The sequence below is a fragment of the Castor canadensis genome, chromosome 1, assembly GCF_047511655.1.
Source record: "Castor canadensis chromosome 1, mCasCan1.hap1v2, whole genome shotgun sequence".
NCBI classification, from domain to species: Eukaryota; Metazoa; Chordata; class Mammalia; order Rodentia; family Castoridae; genus Castor; species Castor canadensis.
Window position 1 is genome coordinate 25,004,312 of NC_133386.1, and position 14,719 is coordinate 25,019,030.

Consider the following 14,719-nt stretch of genomic DNA (forward strand, 5'->3'; position numbering starts at 1 on the left):
CCTTCAAGATCAATAAAAGCCCGTCTTTGACCTTGGGTCCATCTCTGGATAGCAATCAATCTATGGTCTATGTCTTCTGCACCTCTGCTCATCTTGTCCTCTCTGCTACCTCTCTCCTTCTTCACCTCACCAACTCTTCTGAGTCTTGATCTTCCTTTTAGAATTATCTTAGATATCATTTTGTAGCTGTGATAGCATACAGGCCCTTAGCCTCCCACAAAAATAGTAGATGTCCTTCAAGGGCTCACATAATACTCTAAAATATGCTATTGGAATTACCACCTTATCTCTATAACCTTGACCCACAGTAAAGAAAGAGAAGTACATTGACTCTTTATGGAATGATTGAATGGCACAATTCTAGACAAAAGAAACTGATGTGGATATGTGTTACAACCTTGATATTTACACTTTGTTGTTGGCATTTTACATTTTTCAGATCAATAAGGCCAGTAGTCAGTCCTCTCTATGATCATAAATTCTACCTGTGGGTACAATTATGTGTATGCCCCAATGTGGAAATACAAGCTATATTATTGGTACCCTTCAATCAGTGATTCATATTTTCTACTAGATCACCGAGTCTAATCTCTCTATGATTTCTATAATTTCTTTTGACATTTTTCTTCAACTCCAGTGATGACTCCACGTAGTCATCCAGAGATGAGCATTCTGCGATGGAGACCCCAGCCTCATTAGCTACCTCCTGGTTAAGATAGATAGAACAGACTACAGTACATACTTCCCTATTCAATGTCATAGAATTTGACTCAGAGTGAGTCAGAGAAATAAACTTTATTTATCCAAGATCACATAGTTTGACAATTTGTTTTTAGTTTGGCAACTCTTTGAAAGCTTAACATTTTTTTATTTTGTCTATCTTTTGTTTTAAATTACCATTTACTGAAGCTTGTTGGGTAATACAACCTAATAAAGACATTTTCTAATTCAGTCTTTATGACAATTCTATCAAGTTCACGCTATGATTCTAAATTTTACCCCCATTTTATAGGAAATTGCGGTGTAGACAGGCTAGCCAGGACTTGGGTCAGAGCAGATTATTTTAGAGCCAGTACTCCACATTGTCTTGTGGCTAACCCAGGAAAGTGCTCAGAGGAGAAACTGACAATAAAGACTCACGTACTTCTTATGATTAATAAGGAAAATGCGGAATGATATGGAGAAAACATATTTAAAAAAAAACCTAAAGATTTCTAAACTAACACTTTGGCCTAAAGAGACTCTTCTAAGAAAGCCCTTCACTCCTGGACCATTAATCACAAATTTAGATTTTCTTTTGAGCTATTAATTCACAAATGAAATGGCAATTTACAGATTTTGTTAATCATTGTTCTCTTGGTGAGCAAATTTTTCAATCTGTTTTAAAAATAGTTAAGTAATAGAACTAAAGTTTGGATGTGAAAGAACTGCTCAAACATTTGTGCTGACATCATTGTTTACCTAGTAAAGACTGTCCTAATATTCTAGGAAAAATAACTCCTTGAGGAAGGTTTCTGTTCTTAGAAAAACATTCCACAAACCTTTATAATGAAGAAAACACAAGCCCAAGAGATGTTTCCCTACCAACAAGGACTTCCCAAACATACATGAATTTATTATATTATCAAAAATAACCGATAATATTTTAAATATAAATAAATGGAGGGGGCTTTATTTATTTGTTTTCCTATGACACGAACCCATATCCATTCAGTCTTGGAATCAATCACATCAAATTATAATAAATCAGAGATGACAGGGACAACAGCTAACCCAATACCAGTATTTCTCTTTGTTTGGTTATACTGTAAATGTCTTTGAAATGAGTTTAATCTGAAAGATTTTTAACTCTCTTGGACTTCTAAACAGCAGTGGTTTTTGTGGCTTTTTGTTTTGTTGTTGTTTGGCTTGGGGCGAGGGGCAGGAAGTGGAGGGTGAAAGGAAGAGGGTGTATGTGGTACCTATTTTTTCTTAGATTAAGAATAAGATAATAATATCAAATGTCTCTCTGCTTCTCTCTCTCTCTGTCTCTCTCTCTCTCTCTCTCTCTCTTTCTCTCTTACACACACACACACAGAGACACACAAAGCTGTGTAATAAAGAAGGCAGAGGGAGGAGAAAGCAAAATAGTCCAAGATGGCAGTACCATTTGTATTATTCTTTGACCAAAAGGTAAAAGTTCACCTGAGGGTTTGGCTTGTTTTCCCAAGCTATGACTTGGGCAAGGGATAAGGAAGGCAGATTTGCATCTGTAACTGATTGGCAGTTTCTGTGAGAAATTATCCACTCCAATAGTTTTGTTATTTTGGCAATTTCTTTCTCAGAATTGATGGTGCCCTTTACTTTGGTGGGGGGATGGTGTGGGGAATGGGATGTTGTTCTAGTGAATGCTGGTGGGGGAGGAGCCTTCTAACAGAGACTGAAAAGGTCTGGGAGGATGGAATGTTATTGTTTCTCCTTTTTTGAAGCCACTCTTCTTTTTGATCATGTTTATACTTTAAAATTTCACACTGTGGTCAAACCAGGCAAGGTATAATTTAACATGTCCCCCGTAAACAGTGGACAAAAGGCACAACACTTTTATGGGTATTTAAGATATCCACCTTAATGGATACCTTTGGAGAAAAAAATGCATTTTAATTAGTGATCAAAACCTGACCATTGAATATGGTAAATGCGGTCTATTTTTTGCTATTCTTGTCAGTTTTTCTGTCTATTTGGTAGATAAAATGTATAAATCCAGGTGTTGTTATTTTTCTTCTTCTCAACTATAATTAAGAATTACACTGAAGAAGAAAGTTATAAATAAGATAAAGTTAGAATATATATTTCAGATCAAGCATTTTACTGTAACATAAAAAAGCAAGATTTAAGTATACTGGGAAAGAATATTCCAGCAATTACCACAAGATTCCACAGCTGTTAAACTAGAGAAACTATTTTTCTTCCTTGGATTCTAACTCATCAACTCTCACAATTGCCTCATAACTAATCAGGGCTTTTATGAAAATGTTAGTCGCCAACAGAGCCACTTTGATTGCCTTCATTCCATTGGCACCGTATTTACAGGCATGTTTACTGCCACTAGTAACTTTCTTTTTAATTTTAAAATTTGCTCACTTGAAATGTGCTTTAACAACTATAATAAAATATGATCTAAAATATTCACATAGGATTTGTATAGGTATCGAGTTTCTTAAGCATTTCTTTACAATGTATGATAGAATGTACTCAGAGAGAAAGGAGAGGATGCAGTTGTTGACCCTGGCAACTACTACATTCAGATTTGAATCATCTTCTCATTGTTTGAGTTCACATTGCTTGGAAGGGCTGTTATAAGAATATATGTGTGACTTGTAGACATTCATTATAGATAAAACAGCTATGCCTGAATCAGACTGTGTCCATAAATGTATTCATATATTCACCAAGTATTTGATTAAACCTTTATATTAGGTTAAGATAACACAATTGTGTATCAGACATGAATGCTGCTCTTACTTTGGCTGTAGTTCAATGGGAACTTTATAGAACAGTATCCCTTACTTGTAGATATCAGGCACTTGTATCAATTAGTTCTTACCATAACAGTGGTGCATAACAACAACAAACTTCAGTATTTTAGTGACTTACAAAAGAAAGCATTTATTTCTGATTCAGCTATCTGTATCAGATTCAGCTGATGTAGGCTAGGTTCAATTGGGCTTGCCCCCAAACTTGAATTGGGTCCAGTTCTGCTAATTCTTCCATGAAGCAGTGACTGTCTGAGTCATGTACCTTTAAAAAAAGAATAAAAGAGCACAGAAATGGAAGCTGTACTGACATTTCAAACCTCTGCATCTGTGACACCTGCTAATGCCTAATTGGCTAAAACATATCACATGGAAAGCCCAGAACCCAACACCAATGAGACAGAAAAAATGTATTCCTTCCATAGGAAATAACAATAATAATAAGGGAAGAAGGAAGTGAATGCTTCCTGACAAAATCCAGTCTCCCAAGTTCTTTTTCTTTTCATGCCATTCTTTCTCCAGGAAATCTCATTAAACCCAAAAGTTTCTTTCCTATTTAGGCATAGCTAGTTCTCTAAATTATACTTCCACATCAGAATATTCTTCTTAGTTCCAGAATTTTATAACGATCAGAATTACTTGGTAAATACACTTGGATATTTCAAAAATATTTCAATCTTATTATATCTTAAATAAAACCTATGATCATCTCTACTACCTTCTATGGACCAAAAGTGGTATTCTCCCTGTCAAAATGCTAGATTATTCATCTATACAAACCAGCAATCTAAGAAACTATTTTCTCCTTCCAAATCCAACTGATTTCCGGGACCTCTTTTACCTTATAGATGTGTATTTGACCCTTCGCTTCTCTTTACTTTCACCAGAATCCTCCTCCACACTCCCAGCATCTCACATCCAGATCAATGTAATATCTATTAACTAGTACATCCACTTTCATATCCAGGTAAAATCAGGCAATACTGGAATAAATCCAGGGCAGGTGATGGGAGGCAAAAGAGAAGACAGTAGGGTTAGTTCAGACCAAGGTTCAGCAGCACTTCTAATCCAAAAGGATTTTATCAAAGAAAGATGAAATGACTACAACTTCCAAGCAATGGGGTGAAATCAGAAGTGTCCATTGCAAAGTCAAATTTTGCCTAAGAATGCTTGTCTAAGGAGAATGAGGTCAGGAATAAGAAGCAAGTAAAGAATAGGAGACAAGGTCTAGCACTGAAAGAAGAGACCTGCAAGAAGAAGGCAGGATAATAAAGCCCCCAAACAGCAAGTGTTAATAGAGACTAGACATCCCTCCGAGTGCCAGAAAATTAGAAGAAATAGAGAATCCTGGATAATGGAAGAAAGGGGTGCCCCATCTAAGACTCTAGGATCCATAAATTCAGATCTCTATGGATTTCCTGCCTCTGTCACTAAAGAAAGGAAAGGAATGAGGAAGATCCTTGATAGCAGAGAGAAGAGGGGAAATCCAATGCACAGCTTCCCCATTTCCATGCTATTCGCAGGAACTTGAAATCCACAACAGAAAGCATTTCAAGGAGTTTACTTAAAAAAAGGGACTCACAAGGTAAAAATTTAGCAAGGATTATTTAACAAAGCAGGACAAAGTAGGAAGAACTTAAAAAAAAGAAAGAAAGAAAGAAAAACCTCCTGCTTCACACACAGGAGGCAGGAGTAAAGAGGTACAAAATGGTGGTCCTTGTCCCAGGTATATTTGTACCTTCTGAGCCGGGGATTCCAGTTTGAACCCCCATTAAGACACATGGTTGCCCAGCAACTGTCAATCATTTTGTTAGGTTCCTGTTTGTTATCACTCAACCTGAAGAAAATTGGTCTCTGAGTTTGTTACTCAAAACATTTGGACAACAGGCCTAGGGTGAGTCTGGGTAATAACCCAAAACATAGAAACAATGGAATAACATATAGGGCATTCCTTTTTAGTCAAAGAATCCATTCATCAGACAAGAATCTATGCACCAGACATGTCTTATTCTCAGATCTCCCTATTTATTCAAGGAGATTGCAATTTACTTAACATCTAAAAGAAGGAAGGGTGATGGAAGGAATACCTACCTGCTGCTCTTAATGATTTTTCAGTTTTACTTCCTGTCTTTCTTAATTTCCTGAATCTAGCTTTTAAAATATTTTTTATCATTTTTAATTTCTCTGTGACCTCATCTTATCTATCCTGCCTCATCTTCATAATAGAGTATGGAAGGCTATTCCTAGCACAGCATAATCAGGGAAGTCTGGCAATCCTGTCCATATGTCCTCACTGCACTGTCCATATGCAATTGCAAATGGTCAGGTATTCCCCATCCATTGGTAGACTGAGGCTTGGGACAGACTCAGAGGTATGCCCAGATGTTCAACTTATAATGTGGCTACATCCTGATTAACCACTATAAGTGGAATATATCATAAATCAAAATGTATTTAATGCACCTAGCCTATTGACCATCATAGCTTAACAGCATGGGTATGCTACCAATTATCAGTTGTTTCCTATTGTGACTGTGTAGTTGAACAGGAGCTGTGGTTCACTGAGCCTCCCAGTATCACAAGATAAGACCATACCAAATATTGTTAGCCCAAGAAAAGATCAAAATTCAAAATCTGAAGTAAGATTTCTACTGAATGCAGATCACTTTCGTGTCATCATAAAATAAAAAAATTGCAAGGCAAACCATAATAGTGGAAGAGTATCTCCACACTTAATGTCTAAGAAATCTCAATTTATTTTAACTTGAAAGGTATATTTTATTTAAATGAATAAATACTGATTATGGTCCTCTGAACAAAGTAGCCAAGAAGAGCATTGATTGCAGCATGTATGAAGAACACATGTGGACTCTAAGTCCAGCACCAAGAATGCTCTCTGAAACTTGAAGTCAAGCTTACTATGGTCAACATCCAACAACATTAAATGAACATTCTAAGATGTATGGCAAATAGATATAAAGAATCTAATTTTTGAGAGTATGAATTCATTTCCTGCCTTTTGTTTGATAAATGTTTGGTCTCTTAATGGCTATAGTACAATTAGCAAAAATAGCAGCCATGTATCAGTGACTAAAAAGAGTGGACCAAGTGAACCTAGGGTTTTTAATTTGCAGTCTTAGTGACTGGAAAATATCAACAAACTATTTCCCTCAATTGATTATTATTGACTATATTGTGCAATGATAAATATTTTAAATTCTAAATTATTTATTGGTTTTGCAGTTATTATTCTGTTGTGTGGATGGACACAGCCACTTCAACCTACAATATAAAGGGAATATTGCCTTGTCCTGCATATCCCTAATCTCATCATCACCTAGGCCTATAGATTCTGAAATTCCACCCTGACCACTACCACCCCTGAACTAATGGATGAATTACTCAGCTTCATACTCTTGACATATTCTAATGGAACTCAAAAATCTTCAGAATACCTGCTATAAGACTATCAAGCTTGCCTTATAAATTTCCCTTCAGGGCTGTATTCAAGTGCTATGTGACAAAGTGGGCACTTTTCCAGCCATAAGTAAATACTGAGTTCAATCTTACTTACTCATTCTTGATTCTGGGAAAAGAGAATGCAGTTCCAATTGACACAGTTCATGTGGCTGATGACACCTAGAGTCATAAAAATTAACATTATAAAATTAATTTTCTATAATTTGTTTCTGAAATGATGCATTAAAAACACCAGCTCTCACTTTAGGAGAAATGTAAACTCCTTAAGGATATCTTTGGCAAGTGGTTTCAACAAGTCATGGCCAACTTACTTCTCTGAACTTCTAGAGTACCCTGAACAGATGAGATCATTCAGTCATTTCCTGTGTGCTCCTACTACCTGTCCATTATAGTGGCCATTTTATTTTATTATAACAATTTATTAGAGTCTCTTTCCTCTCTTTGACTAAGAGACCGACCTTGAGGATATGGCTGTGTTCAAGGTCCAGCACAGTGCCTGGAGCATAATCAGAATTCAATAATACTTGTTGAATGATTGAATGAAATGGTTGGATGAATGGATGGACAGACAGAAGATGGATGCTATGAAGAATAAATACAGAGCAAAATGTCACCAAAACCATAAATGCTGCCTTCTTTTATCGAACTTTAAATGTTCTGACAATGTTTTGAGAACAAAGGTTATATTTTGACAAAACTAATTTAGTGTCTTGCAAAGCATAATTTGGGAGTCCAAATGACTATGTTTGACAGCCTATCTCTAAGCAGGCCTGAATTTTTTTAGACCAGGGCATCATGACTGACAAGTTATATTTTTTCTTTGTTTGAAGGCCTTTGCAGAAATATATGACTGCACCAACTATGGATTCTTTCTGGTTTCTGCTGCCTTATAACCCCTGACAGAAAGGCATTGCTTTCAGGAGTATGATGTCTTACTAAATCCCTCAAAAGTCTTAAAATAAGATAAGAAGACAAGAAGGAATCTGAATTCTGCTACAATGGTTTTGAAAAAAATCTGTTTCTTTTAGGGGTGAGACTGAGAGCAACACCATAGAAAAGTTGTGCTCTACAGAGAGGGATAGATATGTTTCTTTGAGGAAGGGGCTTAATTCATAAGGAATTTTACAAAATTCAGCACAGATCCTCAAACCATATGACTTTGCAAATTTGTCTAAGAATTGAATCATTTGTTCCAATTTAGTATTCCAGACTTTCTGAGAATAGTATTTCCAAGAACACTCAGGAGAATTCAAAGTGTGAGTAATTCCAGACTTGTCTCCTTTCTTATAAGTGAAAAAATGTAGGTAATAAAAGACCAATTAAAACATTTGAATTTTATGGTTTTGCACAGAGGGCCTACACGGATTGATACATTTGTGGCAAAATTATGACTTGAGACATTTTTTAAAAATCAACTTCAAGGCAGAATTTAGCTTACTCTTTGCCTCCAGCTTCTTTTTTCTATGCTGTCTTTATAAAGACTGTAAGTAGCAGCTTAGAAAATGCTGGAGAGGTTTTTAATCTTTCATTCTTTTTTTAAAAGAAGGATTTGGCCTGAAACTCAGTTATTTGCATATAGTAGGATCTTGATGTATCCTGTGTTTTATCTTGTCCACATTGTCAAAATGTGAATACCAACATTAGGATTTAAAACACATCAGCAGTTGCTGAACACTGCATTGAAAATGTATTCATTCCAAACTGAACTATCATCGTTGGTGATGTTCTCTTTCTAAACCTTAAAAAAACTGAAAAAATGGTAATACAAACCACATGGTTGCTTCATTCCACCACCGTTCTTGGGAAAGCAAGTGGTGCCTGGCAACCTTGCTGTCAGCTGGGCCGTGGTAATCAGAGCAGCATTGCCCTGTAGTTAAATCTAATGCTTTCTTTCTGAGAACTCATCAGTGGATGCTTTTTCTTCTTATCAGTCTTCTTGGTAATGTTTGAAAAGGGCTTCTGTGCATGAGGAGAATTTGTCCTCTGTAGATAGAGCTGCTGAACTAGTGAGAAGTTTAAAAAAAAGAAAAAGTATTCTAATGACAATACTTTAATAATAATGCAAGGAAAAAGCCTGCAAGGACTGCTTGCTTGATGCTTTGGACTTTGGTCTCACAGAGGTCTAAGATCCAGTCTGACTCTGCTGGCCAGGTTCCAGCTTCTTCTCTAGGCCCTGAAGAGCCTTCTCCCTATGGAAACTCACAAAGCAAACATTGAATGTATGGAATTCAGACCCTAGAATCAAAAAACTTAAAACACGAAAGTGCCTTCTTGTTTTTGGCCCTGGCAACAATGACAATATTTTAATTCCAACATTCTTAGGGGAGAAAATATGTATTTGGAACAAACCAATGATGACAACATCCCTTTAAGTAGGCCTAATTAGAACCGAGATGACACAAATTTGTTATGATAATTGAGCATGTGAAAACTGAAACTTCCAGGAAAGAGAGATCACCAGAGCAGCCATAACCACAGGGATGACTTGTAAAGCAATACTAAAGTCAGTAGGAAATTGGATTCACCCAGCAGAATTTTACTTTATAGCCACATTGCATCAACAAGGACATTTTCAACTTTTCTTATTCCCTGCTAATTAAACAAAATGATGACGTGAAGAGCTAGTATGCTCTTCACACTAGCACTAGCACTTAAAGCATGTTGGTTTGTTCTTTTCTGGTCAAACAAATTTGTTCTTGAGATCTGTTGGTCCAGAGCCCCTCCTAGCCAGCCCTCAAATGCATATGGTATTCACCAAAGCTTTGCGAGGCGTCTTCCTTCTTTCAAGCACCTTGCATTGCTTCATCCTCTTTCCTGAAACTTGCAATGACTAAAAAGAATATGAAAAGGAAATGAATCAAACCTACTATCTCCAGCTACTTTTTCGAGTAAGCACCCTAGGAAAACAAGTTCTTTCTATGATCCTTGATCTCTGGATTCTGGAATCCAAGACTTTGGATGGATTTTATTCTAAAGTTAAGAATACTGTACCCCAGAAGGAGCAAGTAAATCCTTCAAAGTCATATAACCAAAGGGCATCCTATCTCTAATCTTGTGACATAGAGAACAGGGTAACTTTTGTTATCTCACTTTTTACTGGGGTTAGAGGTGCTTTATGAATAGAGAAGAAATTCAGTAAGTGTCTGAAAATAACAGGAGGCACACATTGGTAGTTGTATCATGATCAAAACATTTATGTATTTTAATCTTCATTACAATAGACAGAAAAGAATTTGGACTTTGGTTGATGTTCTTATCCTGACCTTTCCTCTTGTAGGCAGTGAATTACATAGAAGTCTAGCTCCTAAACTAACCTGCACACTGGGAAGACATACTCCATTTTCCCTCACTGCCCACTTCCCTTCCACTAGACAGGAAGAAAAGGCAATCGTGTCTCAATACTTGTTGTAATCACTTTGGAGAGGTCAAATGCCCCACAATAATAAATAGAATTGCTTATATTTGCAAATGTGTTTTCTTGTTTTTCGCCTCTGTGAAGCAGGCAGAGACAGACATAGGTACTGCTGAACTAATTTTAGTGATAAGGAGACTGACAGAGGGGTGTAAAACTGTCTTAGGGAAATATACTTTAAGTAAGCTGTCACCAGGTGGTAGAAGGGAGGTACTTTTTATTTTTTATTTTTTCTATCTTTTTCTTGAAAACGAAATGACATTTTTGCTTGTTTAAGATAGTTACACAGGGAGTTTCCTTGTGGCAATTCTATGTATGTATGTATTATAGCCTAATTTGGTTCATTCCTCTATTTGTCTTCTTTTTACTTTAGTCCCTTTCTTATGATTGGTTCAACCAGTTTAAAAATTTTATATTCATTCTTATATAGAGAGTACATCAACCATACTTCCTTCTTTTATCCTCCCCCTCTCGTGTGTGAGGGAGGTTCTTTTTAAACTGAGATTTCTATTGTTGACACAAACAAGCCAAGAATAATGAATTTTTAAATATATTATGTCATTATTTCACTTATGGTATATTTCAGACAATAATTAGATAGACAAAGTTGAATTTATTGTAGGAACCATTCTCAAAACTCTGTATCTATTTATCACCATTTAAACTAACCCTGGTCTAACCCAGATTTGATTTAGGCTGCTTTTTTAGTCCACACAGTATTTGCTGCCTTGAAGCCACATTCCTCCTGAGCTTAACCCCAGGTATACCTCTCTTTATCTGTATGTGGTCTTGCTTCCCTTATTAGCTTTTTACAAACAATTTCACACACAGTTTTAATTTCCTTTCCAGCACTGTGCACTACCTGCAAGGTTCTGTTCTGTCTTGAACTATCTGTCCCCACATAAATGAAACACAAACTGATCACTGATATTTAGGACGTTCCTCTGTTCTGAGACCCTCCCTCCCATTACCAGCTCTTCCCAATGCAAGAAGAAAGCTTTTGCCTGGCATCATTCTTTCCAGAATATAAGGAAAACCTCTCTCTCTCTCTCTCTCTCTCTCTCTCTCTCTCTCTCTCTCTCATTCCTTCTCTGATTAGCAGCTGCAAGCTAGGTATGATGACTTACGACTTCAAAACATCTTGAAGCCGGTTGCCACCAGTAACACAACATACAACTTTTAAACAACTCTGTCTGATACAAGCTGTTCTAGCCAAAGAGTTCTTCTAAACTGATTTCTAAAATAGGTGATCTTCTTCCAGAACAAAACATTTTATGCTAGATTTCTTTGACAGTGATTTAAATCATTGCACGACCAATTTATCCTTAAAAGCTCAACTTCTTTCCTGTTGTGCAACTCAATTAAATAATGATTTCTAGTGTCAGGGTTTCCTGTTGCTCCCCCAAAACTCACAATGTTTGTGTGCTTGGCACTGGGAATGTTCACAGGGTTCTTCTTGAGGAAGGCTCTAAGTAGGTGAGCTATATAGATTTGGAAAAGAGCCAATAAATAGTCAACTATCTTTTTTTGTTGAATTATATCTTTGTTAAGTCTTTTTAACTTATGTACCCCACATTTCCTCTATGCTATATGACATTCATCAGAAATTCAATTATTTATTCCTTAAGTTCCAAATGTTTACATCGTTAATTATTTTTATCAGGTTCTGTTTATCTTCTTTACATCTAACTAAACCTACCTCTACCCCCGCCCAGAGCTATACTGTCCAATTCAGCTATTTAAATTTTATTTTAAATTAATTAAAATTAAATAAAAATTTAGATTTTCAGTTCACTGGCCACATTTAAGTGCTAGCTGCTACTGTATGAGACACAGACCATTTCCATTTCCTTTATCATAGAAAGTTGTATCAGCTAGCACTCCTGTAGACAGTGTGACCCATCCGGACAGGGACAGTATGTGTTTTTCCTAAATCATCACAGAGCTTCCAGTGTTCAGCATAGTAAATACACAACCATATTTGTTCAATAAACAATCCTATTCACGATGAGAGAAGTCAAAGAATCAGACTTTAAAAATTATCCCTCAGGATGTGGGGAAAAAGGAACCCTCTTACACTGTTGGTGGGAATGTAAACTAGTACAACCACTCTGGAAAAAAATTTGGAGGCTACTTAAAAAGCTAGACATTGATCTACCATTTGGTCCAGCAATACCACTCTTGGGGATATACCCAAAAGACTATGACACAGGTTACTCCAGAGGCACCTGCACATCCATGTTTATTGCAGCACTATGCACAATACCCAAGTTATGGAAACAGCCAAGATGCCCCACCACTGACGAGTGGATTAAGAAAATGTGGTATCTATACACAATGGAATTTTATGCAGCCATGAAGAAGAACTAAATGTTATCATTTGTTGGTAAATGGATGGAATTGGAGAACATCATTCTGAGTGAGGTTAGCCTGGCCCAAAAGACCAAAATTCGTATGTTCTCCCTCATATGTGGGCATTAGATCAAGGGCAAACACACAATGGGATTGGACTTTGAGCACATGATAAAAGCGAGAGCACACAAGGGAGGAGTGAGGATAGGTAAGACACCTAAAAACTTAGCTAACATTTGTTGCCCTTAACGTGGAGAAACTAAAGCAGCTACCTTAAAAGCAACTGAGGCCAATAGAAGAAGGGGACCAGGAACTAGAGAAAAGGTGAGATCAAAAAGAATTAACCTAGAAGGTAACACACATGCACAGGAAATTAATGTGAGTCAGCTCCCTGTTCGGCTATCCTTATCTCAACTAGCAAAAACCCTTGTTCCTTCCTATTATTGCTTATACTCTCTCTACAACAAAATTAGAGATAAGGGCAAAATAGTTTCTGCTGGGTATTGAGGGGAGAGGGAGGGAGTGGAGTGGGTGGTAAGGGAGGGGGTGGGGTTAGGGGGGAGAAATGACCCAAGCCTTGTATGCACATATGAATAATAAAACAATTAAAAAAAATTATCCCTCAGGTGAGGGGGAAAAAAGTGAGAGTATAACTGAAATAAAATGTGGACAAGAAGAATGGACAGAAGGCAAACAAAAGGTGTGACTATTAAGTATTCACAGACCATTAACAATAGTTCACAATGAGTTAAGTTTCTATTTTGGGACAGATGTGGTAGCACATATCTGTAATCCCTGTACTTGGGAGGCTGAGACAGGATGACCACCAGACTGAGCTGCCATAGCAAGATCCTGTCTCAAAAAATGTTTTTGCTTTACTTTCTGTTCAACAAAACTAGAATTCAAAACTTTTTTATATCTGGCTATTTTATCAAAGCTAGCAATTCCAATGTAACCAACCAGAGTTGGAGCAACAAAATGTCATTGGGGCTAAAGGGATCTCCAATAAGTTCTTCACTAATTCAATACTTGTTTGCGCTCCACTTGCAGAGGATAAAAGATAAGAAATTAAGGCACCCACCATACAAAAACTTATTTACATAAAGCCAGTGTCTAATAAGAAAATGCATTTGGCTTATAATTGCTTGTTAATCTTTCCCAGAGAAACAATGCCTTGTGATCTGAGGCTCCAAGGGCAGCCTTCCAAAGTCAATGCTACCTGGTGAGATAGATACTTGAGACTGTGTACCACTGGTTGTATGGGGAAATACATTCAAAATTCTCATTCGTGGTGCCTGAATCCTCACCTATCTATAAAAGTACCTCACCTATTTACTCCTGCCTGCCTTCATTCTCCATTAAGGATGGGGTTTTTGAGGCCTTAGGCCAAGAGGGCATGGAGCCAGTAGGGCAGAATCTAAGATGGGGAGAAGTAGGGACCCAAGGTAGAAAGAGGATGGGAGCTCTGGACTCAGACGTCGATTGAATGGAGAGGCAGAAATAAGACATCTCAGAAATGCTATGGTGTAGGCACAGTGGTGAGGAAAAGAGCAGTAACGGGGGAAATAAAGGAAACTTGAGTTTCTCCTTTAATGTTGCTATCAAACTGCTGTGATTCCTCCTACTTCCTCAGCTACCCAACACCGTAAAACCCTTAAACAGCTTTGTAGTTCTTTTAAGATAAAGACAAGAGTCTGACTTTGATCTCAAGATACATTTGTTGTGCTCCTCTCCCTCTTCAGTTGTCACCAGGGTGTCCTTGGCCTCTTCTTCCTAGCCCTTTCTCTATTTCCCACACCCTGTCCCATCTCTTGTCTTGAAACATGCTACTTAACCTAAAAGTTTCTTCATTCCCTTCTTGAATGAACTAACTCCTATTCGGCCTTCAAGTTTCAGTGTTTATCACTTCCTCAGGAAAATCCACCTTGGGTTAGTTTCCACCACTAATTATCTTTAGTGGTGA

At 37.1% G+C, this 14,719-nt stretch overlaps 1 long non-coding RNA gene across 1 annotated transcript in view; it reads right to left on the reverse strand.

The window, feature by feature from the left end:
• Positions 1–3,074: 3,074 nt before the first annotated feature.
• The window catches only part of LOC141423252 (uncharacterized), a 33,287-nt gene continuing 21,642 nt past the window's right edge, over positions 3,075–14,719 (reverse strand). The window contains exons 4-6 of the long non-coding RNA XR_012447972.1: positions 8,763–8,995; positions 7,087–7,151; positions 3,075–3,777 (exon numbers count right to left, since the gene is read on the reverse strand). This is a non-coding gene — a long non-coding RNA (uncharacterized lncRNA). The remainder of the gene's footprint in view (positions 3,778–7,086; positions 7,152–8,762; positions 8,996–14,719) is intronic.